Source organism: Macrotis lagotis, chromosome X (genome assembly GCF_037893015.1).
Source record: "Macrotis lagotis isolate mMagLag1 chromosome X, bilby.v1.9.chrom.fasta, whole genome shotgun sequence".
NCBI lineage: Eukaryota > Metazoa > Chordata > Mammalia > Peramelemorphia > Peramelidae > Macrotis > Macrotis lagotis.
The window spans coordinates 287,486,571-287,503,918 of NC_133666.1; positions in this window are offsets into that span (position 1 = coordinate 287,486,571).

Genomic DNA, 17,348 nt, shown 5'->3' on the forward strand with positions numbered 1-17,348 from the left:
AATCAATAAAAGAAGGGGAGGAGACATTTTTCCAACCCAAGATACTATAGGAGGTTGGCAAAAGAGGACTTGTTCAGAACTTACACATGCCAGCAGCAGCAGCAAGAGGGGCAGCTGTGTAGCTTCAGAAGCTCTCAGTCCAGAGATGTTAAGGATGTTGACCAACTGTTCTAAAAAGAGACCATAAAGAACCCTTTGCTGGTACTGGGTATAACTGGTGCTCATTGGCAACTCTAATGCCCATATACAATCGTGGATTGCAGTTCCAGGACAAAGGGGATCTCATTACTTTTCCAGGGCCAAGAGGAGTATGTCTAACTACAGGGGAAGAAGAGCCTTTCTTTGAAGAATACCAGAGTGTAGACCAGGAGATTAGTGACCACAATCCCAGATCACACTACATTGGAAGCATCAACAACTTGTAGATCCTAAGAAATAACTCTGGAAACAGGAGCACAATATTTTCTGAAACTTGAGACTGGACATTCCCAAATGAAGATGAGTACAATACAACTTTAACATAAAGTTTAAAGTGAAGAAATAGATTGGAAAATGTGCAAACAACCAAAAAGGTATTTGATAACTAAAAAGCTATTATGGTGGCAGGGAAAACCAAGACACAACCTCATAAACAGACAAAATATGAAAATGGTTACAAGGAAAATATTTAAAATATGCTAATTGACTCCAAACCCAATAAGAATATCTGGAATAGGGGTGGCTAGGTGGCACAGTGGATAGAGCACCAGCCCTGGAGTCAGGAGGACCTGAGTTCAAATCTGCCTTCAGCCACTTAATAATTACCTAGTTGTATGGCTTTGGGCAAGCCACTTAACCCCATTGCCTTGCAAAAAAAAAAAACCCTAAAAAAAGAAAGAATTTCTGGAATAGTTAAAGAGACATAAGTGGAGGAGGAAAAATTAGAAGAAGAAATTAGAGTGATGCAAGAAAATTTGGAAGAGTGAAATAAAATCTTGACCAAAAATGGTACCAAAATACTGAAGACAATAGCACCTTAAAAAAGCTAAATTGGTCAAATAGTAAAAGAAGCACAAAATTTGAAAATCTGTGATATCTTCTTAGAAAAACAACTGACCTAAAAAATAGATTGAGAAGAGATGATTTTAAAATTATTACACTACCAGAAACCTGTGATCTAAAAAAGAACCTAGACATCTTTCAAGAAATTATCAAAGATATCTTATATCCCAGATATCTTAGATCCCAAGAGTAAAATAGATATTAAGAGAATATACCAATTGCCCCCTGAAAGATATTCCAAAATGAAAATTCCCAGTACTATTATAGTCATATTCCAAATTTCAAATTGGAAGCAACCAGAATGAAATAATTCAAATATCAAAGAACCACAGTCAGAAATCACACAAGATTTAATAATTTCCACATTAAAGAATTGGAGTGCTTGGAATGGATGTTGTCCTTTGTTTTCAAAGAGGAATAAAATGACAACCTTATATTGGGGTCAAAATAGAGTGGGTCTGACTGTGACTGATCAGACTAATGTGAGTTTGTAAGGCTGTACCACAGGTGGGGTACAAATACTTCATATAAACATTTGGAGTAGCGATATTGTTAAGTTTATACATTTCATGTTTCTTTTGAGTTATTGCAATCCTGCTCTCTGATGCAGGCATGCCATGTAGGGTCCTGTGCCAAGGTCTCCAATCCTCACAATCAATTCCAAAGTTCTTCAGGGAGACCTTGAGAGTGTCCTTGTAATGTGATTTCTGAACTTCCATGTGAAAACTTGCCTTGTGAGAGTTCTCTATAATATAGTCTTTTTTAGAGAAACATTCTTTTGGCATTTGAACAATATAGTCAGTCCATTGGAGTTGTGCTCTCTGCAGTAGAGTTTGAATGCTTGGCAGTCCAACTCCAGAAAGAATCTCAGTATTTGGTACCTTATTTTGTCAGCTGAGCTTCAGATTTTCCCTAAGACATTTCAAATGGAAGTAATTCAGTTTTCTGGCAGGGTGCTAGAACACTGTCCAAGTTTTATAGGCATGTAATAATGCCTGTTGTATTTTAATTCTGAATGTGTCTTTCTGTCTCAGATATGTCCCTTGTAAACTGCATATTGCTGGATCCTAGTTTTTAGTCCACCCTACTAACTGCTTCTGTTTTATGGGTTAATTCATCCCTGTTATCCTAAAGTTTGGTAGTCAGTCCAATACCTCTTCCCTCACACACTTTCCTTCAGAGTCTCCCAAACCCTTAGTTTCAAAGTCTTCTGTTTCATTAAATATCCATTTTCCCCCGAAGGATTATATTCAGTTTTACTGAACAAGTGATTTCTTGGTAGTTCTGCCTTCCAGAAGGAGGGATGGGGTATTCAGGAAAGACTAGTAAGGGCTGCTAAGAGTCCTTTTCAGAGCTATTTTCTACATTTGGTGTCTACCAGATCCTCCCAACTCTCAAGGAAGATTCCAAGAAGTTATATCATGTACAGTGGCCATATGCCAATAAACTACTTTGACAAATGGGCTGGGCTAAGTTGAGGATAACTGAGAGGTCTCAAACCTGTTAGTGATTTGGGGGTGGGGGTGTCTATTCCAAATATTTGAAGACTTCCTTCAGCAAAGTTGGCAAATGAAGAACAATTTATTTGAATGGCTGAAGGAGGTGCTGAGGAGCATTTAGAGCTTACTTAGCTACCATGGACACCAAGAGGACTTTCAAACCTTCTTGATGAAAAGAACAGAGCTAAAAAAGAAAATTTGGCATTCAAACACAATACTCAAAAAATTTAAAAAGGTAAATATGAAAGAGAAACTATAAGGGACTCAATAAAGTTAATCTGTTTACATTCCTACATGGGCAGATTATACAAATAACTCCTAAGAACTTTATCATTATGAGAACAGCTAAAAGTCATTCACATAGTCAGAAAGCACAGATGTGAATTGATTCTGTTGAGATAATCTCTAAAATAATAAAGGGATGAAAAAAGGGATATGGTGAGATAAAGGGGAAGGGAGAGTAGAATGGGGAAATTTTTCTCACCTAAAAAAGCCAGGCAAAAAGGAGCTTTTATAGTGGAAAGAAAAAATGGTTCAGTGTGGGGAGACTGGTGGGTGATGCTTAAATTGGTTCAGAATTGATTCAGGGAGAAGAAATTTTATACACATTCAGCTGGGTACAAAAATCTCTTACCCAGTGAGAAAATAGAAGATGAAGGGGATAAGAGAAAGAGGGGAATGTATCATAAGAAAAAACAGATTAAATGGTTAAAAGCAAAATAAACTTTTTTTTTGTTTTGTTTAGTATTTGCAAGGCAATGGGGTTAAGTGGCTTGCCCAAGGCCACACAGCTAGGTAATTATTAGGTGTTTGAGACTGGATTTGAACCCAGGTACTCCTGACTCCAAGGCCGGTGCTTTATCCACTACGCCACCTAGCCGCAAAATAAACTTTTGTGGAAGGTCATAATAAAAAGAGAGAGAAGAAACAGAAGAAAATGGGATGGAGAGAAATACACAGTTAACAATAATAACTGTAAATATGAATGAGATGAACTAACCCAGAATAAACAGAAGCAGATAGCAGAATGGATTGAAAACTGGGATTCAATATCATGCAGTTTACAAAAGACATATTTGAGACAGAAAGACACATACAGAATTAAAATAAAGTGCTAGAGAAAAATCTAACATGCTTCAGTTCAAATAAAAAAGGTAGAAGAATCAATCATGATCTCAGACAAAGCAAAAGCAAAAATAGACCTAATTAAATAAAAATTTTGCTGAAAGATACCATAGATAATAAAGTAATATCAAAAAATGTTATAACAAATTTCTCTGATAAAGATCTCATTTCTCAAAATATATATATATATATATATATGTATGTATGTATATGTGTATATGTATGGCAAACCAACTCTGATAAATAATCAAAGGATGTAAACAGTTTTCAGAAAAAATAAAATCTATAGTCACAAGAAAAAATTTCTAAATCATTATTGAGAAATGTAAGGTACATCCCACATCCATCAAAAATGACAAATGCTAAAGGGAAAAAAGGTACAATGATGACCTTTTAGTTGAGTAAACTAAATCATTGTAGAGAACAATTTCAAGCTATGATCAAAAGACAATAAAACTTTTGTTACTTTTTGACCTAGCAATAACACTACTAGATCTGAAAGAGATCAAGGGGAAAAAAAGGAACTGTACTTAAAAAATATTTGTAGTAGTTCTTGTGGTGGCAAAGAACTGAAAATTGAGGGGATACTTATCAATTGGGGGATAATTGAACAAGTTGTGGGATATGATTGTGATGGAATACTGTTCTACTTTAAGAAGTTATGAGTAGGATGCTTTCAGAAAAACTTGGGAAGTCCTATAAAAACTGAAGTAAATTTAAGGGAGAATTGGAAAATCATTGTACATAGAAACAGCAAAATTATAATAATAATCAACTGTGAGAGCTTAGTTATGTCAATCAAAAAATGATCCAAGACAATTCTAAAGGATTTATGATGAAAAATGCTATCTGCCTCCAGAGAGAAAAAACTGATGAGCTCAGGGTGCAAATTGAAATATAATTTTGTCACTTTAATTTTTTTTGCAACATGATTAATATAGAAATGTATTTTGCATAATTTCATATGAATAGTTGATATCATATTGCTTGCCTTCTCAGTGAATGGGGGAGGTTATAGGAGAGGAGACAATTTAGAATTCAATATTTTAAAAGGAAAATTGTTTAAAATACATAATCAATTTTAAAAGTTTTTAAAAAACTTTTTTGTAAACCTCAAAGCACTATACAAATGATAGTTGTTTATTATTATTATTATTTATTTTTATTTTTAATTTACATTTTTATTTATTTGCACATTACTAAAATAGTCTTGTTGTAAGGATAAACAACCCCCCCCAAATAAAAGGCATCATGCGAAATAAAGTGAAAGAAAGAGAAAAAAAAGTGCTTCAGTCTGTGTTCCAATACCATTAGCTCTGTCTCTGAGGTAGATCACATTCTTTATCATAAGTCCATCAGAGAAGTTACTTCCATATTTTTCTACATTTGCTGTTGCTAATTTTAATTTTAATTCTCTCCATTCATTCCTCCCCCTACCATTTATTATATTTTCTCTCTTCTTTCATTCTGTCCCTTTTCAAATGTGTGCTATGGGGCAGCCTAGTGGCATAGCAGATAGGGCACCAACATCAGCTTTCTTTAGCTCCATTCTACATTTGAAGGAGTTGTTGTCTTAAGTGAGCTTTCTTATCTCCTTTTCCATCTGACCAATTCTACTTTTTAAGGTGTTCTTCTCCTCATTAACTTTTTTTTTAGGCTTTTGCAAGGCAAATAGGGCTAAGTGGCTTGCCCAAGGCCACACAGCTAGGTAATTATTAAGTGTCTGAGACTGGATTTGAACCCAAGTACTCCTGACTCCAGGGCTGGTGCTTTATCCACTATGCCACCTAGCTGCCCCTCCTCATTAACTTTTTTGAACTGCTCTTTTCATTTTACCCTAACTGGTTTTTAACATGTTGTTTTCTTCAGCATTTTTCTGGATATCCTTGACTAAGCTGCTGACTTTGTTTTCATGATTTTCCTGCGTCTCTCTCATTTCTCCTCATAATGTTTCCTCTACCTCTCTTATTTGATTTTCAAAATCTTTTTTTGAGCTCTGCCATGGTTTGAGCCCAATTTCTATTTTTCTTGGATGTTTTAGATGCAGCTGCTTGAACTTTCACATCTTCTGAGTTTGTGTTTTGATCCTCCATGGGACCAAAGTAATTGTCTACAGTCAGGTTCCTTTTTTTGCTGTTTACTCATTTTTCTGTTTGCTCATTTCCCCAGCCTGTGCCCTGGTTTTGGGGTACTTCCTGAGCTTTTGAGTTTTATTGGGGGCTCCTTCCACAAGGACCTCAGTTCCTTCAAGGTCTTATGAGAGGCTCTGACTGCAAGCACACTTCTCTGCCCTGGAGCTGTGAGGAGGTTCTCTGCTGTATGGCAATGAAGGGGTTCAAGACTGTGACCAGGGTCTGAATACGAACAAAGCACCTGAGTCCTGTCCCAGGGACAGAGGAGAGACCTCGACTCTCTCCCCCTATCCCCTTACCTTACATGGGCTGAAGGCTCTGGAAGGAGATGCCAGGCAGTTCCCTGCTGGGCTGCCCTATGAGCCTGCTTCCATTTGATGGGATCTGGGCTTTGCTGAGGGTGGTGCTGTGCTGAGAAGGGGCACACTAGCTTGAGCTTCACACTTGCTCTGGCAAGGGTTTCCCCACTGATCTTCCATTGTGCTTGGTGATCCATGAGTTGTCAGGTCAGAAAACAACTTCTACTGCCAAGAACCAGAGCTCCCAGGGACCTAGGTACCCTGGGGGCTGTTCCTGGAGGGCTGGAACTCCCTCACTCCAGAGTGATGATCCTAGTTGCACTGCTTCCTCCAACCCTGTGGAGCAGAGCCTTCCCACTCTCTTCCAGGTTACCTTGGGCTGGAGAATTGCCTCACTGGATGTTTCTGTGGGTTCTGTCTCTCAAAAATTTAGAGTCCTAATTTTAAGATTTTTTGACATAGTTTTGGAGAGGAGAGCTCCTAGGAAAAGGTATTCTCACACTGCCATCATGGCTCTGGCCCCCTGTTTATTGTTATCATTATCATTATTATTATTATTGTAGTTGTTGTTGTTATTATTACTGAGGTCAGTAAAACTTTGCTATAAAAAGACACCAGATTTTCTTTCCTTCTCTTGCTGGCTCAGATTATTTTCTTTATATTCATCCCAAAGATGGGCTATATCTAGTTTATGCACTATAGTCCAAATTTTGAAAATGAAAATAAAAATAAAAAAATAGAGATAGGACTAAAGAGAAAATTACTATTGTTATTATTTCAAAAAAGGTAACACCCCTTCTTCCTTCCTTTTTTCAACAGGCAAAATGGATTGAATACAAGCTCAAATCCTTCAGAGTAGGATTCTGGGACCTAAAAATGCTTTCACATAAAGATAATTTGCTCATAATTTCAGCTAGAGCAGGCATGTGCAAGTGTGGAATTTAACTTAACTAGACACATGATGCAACACAATGGCATTTCTAGAGAGGATAAGATCACATTTTATGTTTCCTCACACCACTTCTTTTAGGATGGCTTAGAGATGTTTGATAAGGGGTATGGAATGTTACAAAAGTCCAAATGGTAGGGAGCAGGGTGAAGAAGGATCTTCACATTCCACCAGCTTGAGATTAATGACTCAATAAAACCTATAGCTAGTTTCCTTGTCCTGATCCACTGGGAAAGGTGCAGACCCTGGAGGGTAGACTTGGAAGCCTGGGGTGAAAATTGTGAAAGGCTTCTGTCAATTATAATTGCTAGGCTTCCTTTGGGGGAAAAAAAATTTGTAAAACAATATTAGCTTGAAAAGCACAAACTAAAATTGATTTCATCAGTCCTCTAGCCCATTTTCCATTTAGGTATGGTGAAAGAATCATGTGAATGTTAAATGTACCTTAATAGACTCAAGCCCCCATTGTAGGTAATATTCTGTATTATCAAAATTTTTCTAAACTAGTCATAGCACCTTTCTAAAAAAACAGAACAAAGAATATATCTTTTTATAAGATAAAAAATTTTTGAATAAAATTTAAATTTTAAATAAAAATTTAATTGAGATTATCATTTTATATATTAATATATCATCCTATATGATTATTATATATCATATTGTATCATATCATATTATATTATACATTGGTGAATCAGTGTCTTATTCCCAAGTGAAAACTGTGGGAAGCAAATCGTGTTCTGAGATGGGAAGGGCATTGCAAAGTATACCATGAGACTGAACTAAATCCATGGGCCTTTAAACAGTCTGTAAATGTGGATAGGGAAAAATGAATATTTTCACTAATGTATAACTGAAATTTAGCATTTTCTATAATTTTAAAAATCTTTTTTTGAAAAGGGGTTCTCATACACTTTACCAGAATGCCAAAAAAAAAAATTTAAGAACATCTGAATTACATGTTTGTTTTGTCACTAGCTATTATCCTGTTTTGTAGTTTGGAACTTCTGAGTTCTTTTCCTTGCTGTTTTCTGGAATATGTGATAGGCATCTCTATTCAGCAGACTGTTAGGTGATTCTATTTTAGTCTTCTTTCCTTTGAACTCAGGAATCTTCCAGAACTTTTTGGAAACCATGCATAGGCCCTTCTTCATGTGGTTTTCTTTCAGATTTTTTTCATTTCATTTCATCTGATAAGCCTGCCTCCATCTCATAACCAAATTCCTGTCCTCAGATACATTATCTCATAGGATTTTTAGTCCTGGTAACTTTAATCACTTTGACCTTTGAGTTCCAGATTCTCATGAGAAATGTAGTCCCTCAATTATGTGGATAGCTTTTACAAAAATTATACTTATTTTTCAACATACATAAGTGCTAAATTAATGATCATTAATTGAATATGACATATATGTGTATATATAAGGTTCACACTTATGTATAGATGTATAAAAATATACAAAGAGAGAGGAAACGAGACAGAGAAAGAGAGAGAGAGGTCTGATTCTTGTCCTATCTTGTATCTTTCTGACTGCTCACTTATGCTGCACCAAAATTTGGGTAATAATTTTCCTTGGGTCTTAACTGCCAAAATAGCTGTATCTAAACTTTTCTTAGAACCCCTGTGTGTTTTTAATTCAGACTTAGGATTCTCTATACCCCAAGAAGGTCTTCCAAAAGTCTTTATGATTTCAGTAAAGGCACAGAAGTACTATGTTTGATATTGATATAAGATTATAGGTATTATAATACTACATTAATATTATAATATTAAATAATATATAATATGAAATATGGCATGAAATAATATGTATAGAAGACAGTAATAACATAAAGCCTTTGTGACCCTAGGGAGATCCTCCAAAGTTTCTATGACACTCTAGGTCTTGAGAATACACATACCTCTCTCTACCTACATACATACATGAACAAATATACATAATTATATTCATTTATTTATCAAGCAACTAAATACACTTAACTCTCAACTGATTGAAAAAAGATTAACCAGATCAATCTGGTAACTATCTGCAATACATTCTTTAATCCCTGTGACTTTCCCCTGCCATGCCATATTTCTGGTTCCTGCAGGTTCCCCTAAGTCTCTTCCCAAATTATTTGCACAATGTTGTCCAAGGATGCTATTCAGAAGTCACACTCACAAGTAAGAATCCTTGAAAAGATTACTACAACTTTAGGTCCTAAAGACCGTCCCAAGTATCTAAGGATTATAGATCATAGCCAGGTATCCTGATTTTTGTCTTGCCACAGGACTTCTACAACTCTGGAAGAAAGAGGAAAGCTGCCAACTTTAGGCAACTCTATATCACTTAAATTCAATTTATATGCAAGTCACAACAATGATGTCATTGGTCTTCTTAACTTCTAAAATGATTGCTCATGCTCATCTTCATCACCCACTACTGACCTTATATTTTATTGTTAACTAGTAGATGCATATATGCATATATCTATATGTGTATATATGGACACATACATGTAGCATGTATGTGTATATAAAATAAAAAATATTTACTAAAATAGTATAGTAAGAACAATAGCTAGGAAAAATCTCCCCAAAACAAAAGGTTCTCTCTCCCACAAGTCATAGCATCAGTGGGAATAGTGGATAGGTAGTAAGACCACAGATGACAAATTCATATGACCAAAGCAACTCATAATTCTAATACTATTGGACACTGATGTCTTTTTTCCTTTTATAGATTCCTCATCCTTTTCCCTGGACCTAGCTCCTCTAATCAGCAGATTTCTTAACTGGATTCCCCAGATCTTTTTCTTTACATAGTTTAACTCTTGACCTCCGTGACTAATGCTCTCTGGAAGCCATCATCAGCTCTCTTCTCTGCTACTAGGGCAATCTGGAAGTTGCTTCTTTGTCTCATTTCTCTTAGGTTTCTCTCAGAATATGCTCTTATGGCCCCAGCTCTTCATCCTGAAGTCTCATTACTGCTCTGGGATTCACAGATGGGATGTATCCACAGCCATTTGGGCCTCTCAGACTCATTGGATGGTTTCTCCTAAAACCTTCATTTAAGAAAGCCAGAACAGGCATAGCTCCTTTCTTTGCAGACTGAACTCAGTTGTACTTTCTCTTCACGTCTGCATCTGGCACTTCTTTTCAATTGGACTCCCTCTGTCCCTACACACTTTCCAGCTTCCTTTTATATGTGTTTTTTTATTAGAATTTTTTTTGGCTAACTTTTGGGAATATTTTATTTTCTTGGAGTTACAAATTTAGTTATAGTTTGATCCCTTTAGATTTCACAATGGTCCAGTGAACAAGATTTCCTGTTACTTTGTGTTCAAAGGCTGTCTTTCTGCTTATCTTTATGTTTCCAGTGTTTCACATAGTAAGCCTTTAATAAAGGCTAAATGACTGACTGTAGTCTTTCACTTGATTACATCTCTCTATCTATATCTTTCTGAAGTGGCTTTTTCTATTGCCTGATAGATACAGGGTTTTCTACTGAGTAGGTGGCAACATTACTATGACCAATGGGGGTAGACAAGGAGAAAAGACCTTTTGCCTCCCTTGCTTCTCTTTGTTATCATCATACAGGGCTACACTTTACAAAGTTGCTCCCAGTCTCAATTGCTAAAATAACAAACTAGCTTTTGAAAAGTAAATAGAAGTCTTTGACTGGTGAATGATGAGCAGTTCACCACCTGGAGAACTTCATATTTTGTAAATGTGTTGCCAATGGGATTTGGGGTTGTCAATTAAAGATAGAAATGGAAGGTTTCTTAAAAAAGAAAGAATTTGTATGCTCCCTGGGATTTTAAAACTGCTCAGGATTTATTGCAAAATATTGCAAAGTAGAAGATGGCGACAAGAAAGGATCTCCTCTTAGGCATACTCTGATAAAACTCATAAACTAAGGACTCTAACTAAACTTTCGAGAGACAGAACCCACAGAGGGACCCAGTGAAGCAGTTCTCCTACTCAAGGTAACCTGGAAAAGAGCAGAAAGGCTCTGCTCCCTGGAGTTGGTGGGGTGGCCCACCAGAGCAAAAGAACTTCAGCCTCCTGGAGGCAGCCCCAGGGCGCTGGGGGCCTCGGCTCACAGCAGCAGGGGAGTCTCCTGAGCTACACTCTGGGGAGCACCAGGCACAAAGTGGGGGAACAGTGGGGGACCTCTGCCAGAGCCAGCACGTGGAGCCCAGCCCTCAGGGCATACAGCAAGCAACCTTGGTCTTTTGGTTGACCAGATCCAGGAACAGAAGCAGGCAGAGCTGGTAAGCAAGAGCCCCCAGGGCATGAGCCCATTGAACCTAGGGCAGGGAGTGAGGAGAGACTGCAGAGCTCTGTCCTCTGCCCCTGGAACAGGACTCTGGGGCTCTGACCACATTCAGATCCTGATCCCAGTCTAGGCCCCCCCATAGAACAGCAGGCCCCCCCCACCTCAGCCCCATGGCAGAGGGGGGCGCTTATGGCCATTCACAGACCAGGAGGGCGAACAGAGCCTCACACACTGAGACCCTCGTGGGAGTGTCCCCAAAGCTCAGGAAGCACCCCAAAACCAGGCTCAGGCTGGGAAAATGAGCAAGCAGAGAAATAAGAGGAACACCATTGAGAAATATTTTGCAAATGAGCTCAAGAAGATTCAAAATACTCAGTCTGAAGATGAGGAAGCACAAACTCCTGCATCTAAAGACTCCAAGAAAAACAGAAATTGGGCTCAGGCTACGACAGAGCTCAAAAAAGCCTTTGAAAATCAAACGAGGGAGTTAGAAGAAAAACTGGGAAAAGAAAGGAGAGAGATGCAGGAAAAACATGAAAATGAAGTCAGCAGCCTAGTCAAGGAAATCCAAAAAAAAAATGCTGAAGAAAATAGCATGCTAAAAACCAGCTTAGGTCAAATGGATAAAACAGTTCAAAAAGTTATAGAGGAGAAGAATGCTTTAAAAAGCAGAATGGGCCAGATGGAAAAAGAGATCAGAAAACTCTCTAAGGAGAACAAATCTTTCAGACAAAGAATAGAATTCAGGGAGATTGATGAATTTACTAGAAATCAGGAATCAATACTTCAAAAACAAAAAAAATGAAAAATTAGAAGAAAATGTGAAATATCTCATTGAAAAAACAACTGATATGGAAAACAGACTTAGGAAAGATAATTTAAAAATTATTGGAATACCTGAAAGTCATGATCAGGAAAAGAGCCTTGACATCATTTTCAAAGAATTACTACAGGAAAATTGCCCCAATATTCTAGAAGCAGAGGGCAAAATAGAAATGGAGAGAATCCACTGATCCCGCCGAGAAAGAGATCCCAAAAAACCAACCCCTAGGAATATTATAGCCAATTTCCAGAACTCCCAAGTCAAAGAGAAAATATTACAAGCAGCCAGGACACAGTGCAAATATCGTGGAGCTGCAGTCAGGATCACACAGGACTTAGCAGCAACTACACTGGAAGCTCATAGGGCTTGGAATATGATATACCAGAAGGCAAAAGAGCTCAGAATGCAGCCAAGAATGAACTACCCAGCAAGGCTGAATGTCCTTTTCCAGGGATAAAGATGGACTTTTAATGAACCAGGGGAATTTCAAATGTTCCTGTTGGAATGGCCAGAGCTGAACAGAAGGTTTGATCTTCAGATACAGGACTCAGGTGAAGCATGGAGATTGGAGGAGAAGGGGAAAATATGAGGGACTTAATGATGATGAACTGCATGTATTCCTGTATAGAAAAATGACATTGATAATACTCATATGAACCTTCTCAGTTAATAGAGCAGGTAGAGGGAGCTTATATAGTTGAAGCACAGGAGAAAGCAGAATTCAAAGATAAAATAAGGTGTAAAAATGGAGTGAATAGAAAAAAAGGGAAATGTAATGGGAGAGAGTAAAAGGAGAGGGGGTATAGGCCAAGATATTTCATATAAGATTTTTCTTTATTACAATGAGCTATTGCAATGATATGGAATGGGGGAAGGCAAGGGGGAATGAAGGAAACTTCGCTCTCATCAGAGGTGGTTAGGAGAGGAAACAGCATATATACTAAATGGGGTATAGGCATCTGGAGTAAGAAGGAAAGGGGGTGACAGGGGGAAGGGGGGATGTGAGTCATGGAGGAGAGGATGGACCATGGGGGGAGAGTAGTCAGATATAACACATTTTCTTTTTTACTTCTTGCAAGGGGCTGGCATTGGATGGCTTGTCCGGGACCATAGGGCCAGGTGGATGCTAGGCCTAAGGGGTGCTATGGGGGCTCAGGGCCTCTTGGCCTCAGAGCTGGGCATCTTTCTGCTGCACCACTCAACTACCCTGCAGCAGAGTCAGAGTGAAAGGAGAGAGAAAATATAGTACATGGTAGTGGAGAAATATGAAAGGAGGGAGTTGTGATCAGCAATGGCAACAGTGGAAAAATATGGAAGTAACTTTTGCCATGGACTTATAAAGAATGTGATCCACCTGTGACAGAGTTGGTGGTGTTAGAACAAAGACTCAAGCACATTTATTATTATTATTATTATTTTTTGGGGGGGTGCAGGGCAAATGGGGCTGGGTGGCCTGCCTGGGGCTGCATAGCAGGGTGATCGATGGGTGTCTGAGGCTGGATTTGGACCTGGGTGCTTCTGGCTCAAGGACCAATGCTCTGTCTGCCACCCAGCCACCCCTACTATTATTACTATTTTATTTTATTTTGGGTCTTTTTTTCTTTTTTTCTGGTTTTTGCAGGGTAGTGGGCTTGGGGTGGCTTGCATGTCACACGGCTGCATGATTGTTGGGTATATGGGGCCAGATGTGGGCTCGGGTGCTCCTGGCTCCAGGGCTGGTGCTCCATCCATTGCGCCACCTGGCCATACCTACAATTATTACTATTATTATTTAATTTTAATTTTTTCTCTCCCCTTTACTTTATCACTCAAGCAAGTCTATATTTAAGGGGGAGGGGATATTTCATTTACTCTTAAGAATATTTTATTAATATAAAAAACATTATTTGTACAAAATGAGAATAAATCTTAAATAAAAAATAAATAAATAAAAATATTGCAAAGTAAACAGGTTAAAACTTCTAGAAAAGCAGGATAGGCTTAGTGAAGTTTGAGTGACAGAGAGAGAGAGAGAGAGACAGAGAGACAGAGAGACAGAGAATGAGAGAAGACAGGCAGCCACAAGAACTGGCTTAGTCTGGCCACATGGCATGGTGCTCCAGAGGTCTAAGTTTAGGAGCATATGGTCTAGGAAAGAGAGTGAGAGAAAGTCATCCTGGAATGGAAGGAAGAGTCAAGAAGAAGTAAAAAGGGGCAGTGCTTCTTCTTAAATACTTTTCAGTAGTGTATTGGGTAAAGGGTGGTGGCTTGAGGAGTGGTCTAGCACCTGGGCCAGGTATCCTCCAATGGCAATCTACATACTGATTTTTTCCTGTCCCAAAGTGCATGACCTCTAAATTCAACATGTCATTTCCTGTCACGCCAGCCTCAGTGGACAAGGTCAGGCAATTAGGAACCTGAAGCTAAATGAAGGAGGAATGAAGAGGAGGTACAAATTTTACATTTAACAATGAAATAATAGAAGTCAATTTACATATCAGGAGCAAACAACCTTCCACAATTAACAAGATTTAACAGCCTAAAAGTTTAGAATTTGTTTCTAGTTATAAATTTTCTATATTTATAATTCTCTGCATCAAATGGACAGAAGAGTGTTAACATCTGATTGATGCCTTAAATACATCAGCATTACCTTCACTTGCTATGTTGTTTCTAATGGGGCAAGATTTTCTATGTACGTATTTATTTATTTGATATATATTTAGGAAATGCAAATATTAGTCAGCTTAAACAAATCACATTAGAAAGATAAATCCTCTGCCTCCCCCAACACATAAAAAATCATGATATTCTACAAAACTAAATATGATTTACATTTTATATATTGGATTTCCCATATTACTCCTCACTTCTATTTATTTGGATAATTGAGAGATGATTCAAATCCCCTCTTGTCCTTGCAGCAAGTACCAATTATTTATTGTTTAGATTTGGGAAAATAGTAGTATTTTAGTACATGGGGGAACCCAGATACCCCACAAACACCCTAGTAAAATTCTCAAAGTGCAATAGAAGGAACAATGATAAAGGAAATAGAGTGCATTAGCTATAAACTCCACATAAAGTAGTAATTACTGATACAGAGGAAAGATGAAGAGAATTGTGAATGTAACAGAAAGAAATTGGGTGGAGATATAAATTGACTCTTACCTACTCTTGAGATGTATGAATGTAACAGAAGGTAAATCTGTGATCAAATTGGGTAGCCATCCCCATTCTTGATGTACCATTGATTCATTGTTTATTTGTATCCTGATCTCCTTAGAGGGTTTTTATCTTCTACCTAGGTCCAGTAGAGAAACGGAATTCACCTTTTGCCCTCTGGGAGAGAGGCCAGACAGTACCCTAGCAATTAGGTTTTGCAGCTGATAGATATGTACAATAAAGACAAGCATATGGGATGGTGGATGGAGAACACTGACTTGGCTTCCTTAGTGAACCTTGTGTCCTGGTTCAAATTCATTTGCAGCTAAGCCAGAGAAGATCTTTGAAGTATCTAAGAGCATATAAACTTAAGATTGAAATTTATTCGTAACAAAAAAATTCTTTTATCTCTGCTCAGACTTAGGAGTTAAAATGGAAAAACCTAACCATAATCTTGTCCTCTCTAACTTTGATAGTTAGATGGTAGTGGTTATGAAGCCCTTATCAGAGCGAAGTTCTATCTGGTATAAGCTAACAGAGTGAAGTTAAGATAGCATGGCTTACCCAGAAGATATTAAGAGGGAGAAGAGAAAAAGTACCTAGAAGCTACCAGAATACCATTCAGCAAAGGACCATTAGAAAATGACAACCTTAGAGAAATACACCCTGCAGGTTTATGCTATCTTTGCAGAGCAGGCCCAGTGATGCCATTTCCTGGCTCTCACTCTGGAGAAACTCTCTGGCCTCACTGCAAATGAATTTGAATCAGAACAAAAGGAGGCAAGGTCAGTGTTCTCCACCCACCTAAGCCACATTCCTGGCTTTAATATGCATATCTGTCAGCAAAAGAAGTGTGATTGCTTTGGCCCTACCTATACTTTAACCAGTAAGAAATTTCAGTCTCCCAACATTCTGCCTCCTTAGTTTATTACTAGAATGCTAGCCTTAGTAATAAGATGCCATAGTGGAAAAAAAGAATTGCCTTTGGCATGAATCCAAGCCTTGCTTCTGATTCATACAGTTTATGGGACTTGGGCAAGTTATCTAATATGCACCAGAGAATTCTCTGCATTGGTGAAAGGAGTTGCTCATTGGGTGTTTATCATACCTATTAAACAAGAAGTCTGAATAAATGACAAGCTTGTTTTCCCTTCTTTTAGGGGTGGTGGTGAAGGCTATCAAGGTTAAGTGATATGCTGAGGATCACACTGCTAGTTAATGTCTGAGGCTATATTTGAACTCAGGTCTTCCTGACTTCAAGACTTGATTCTCTATCCACTGAACCACTTAGCTATCCTTCAAGGATAATAGTTCAAATTTGTATAACACCTCAAAGTTTATACAATTATTTTCTTACAGTGATCTTATGAGTTAAATTATTTTAGGATTATTATCCCTGTTTTAAAAATGAAGAAACTGAATCTCAGACAGTCAGGTGAGTTATCTGGGTTACACTCCAAATAAGTGGAATAATCAAAATTCAGACTAGGTTTTTCAATTAGAGTCATCTGAGTCTAGGGTCTTACAAATTCACAAAAATGAAAAAGATTGCAAAGGCAGCAAAATCACTAATTTCAAGGTAATCTATATTAGGATATATATAGGTTTAAATTCAGGAGAGAGATAAGGTCACTAAGGAATAAATTGTTCAAAAAGTTAGAAGGGTGGTCAGCTAGGTGATGCAGTGGATAGAGCACCCACCCTAGAGTCAGGAGGACCTGAGTTTAAATACTGCCTTAGACACTTAATAATTGTCTTGTTGTAACCTTGTGCAATTCACTTAACCCATTGCATTAAATTAAAAAAAATTTAAAAATTTAAAAAAATTAGAAGGATTTTGGATCTGGGCCTCCAAAGACAAAAAGCCTCAAACATTAATGTTGTCAAAAAAAGTATTTCTCTTAGAGAGCTTTCCCTCAATTCATTTTCCTGAAGGTTGGCCTATCTCTATGGACCAGAGCTCTCTGCCTGCCTTTGGTTTTGGTCTCCTGCTCTGAGTACATCTACTTGACCACCACAAATCCATGCCCAAGGTCATATAACTGCTTCTTCCTCCTCTGGTCTAACCTAGTTG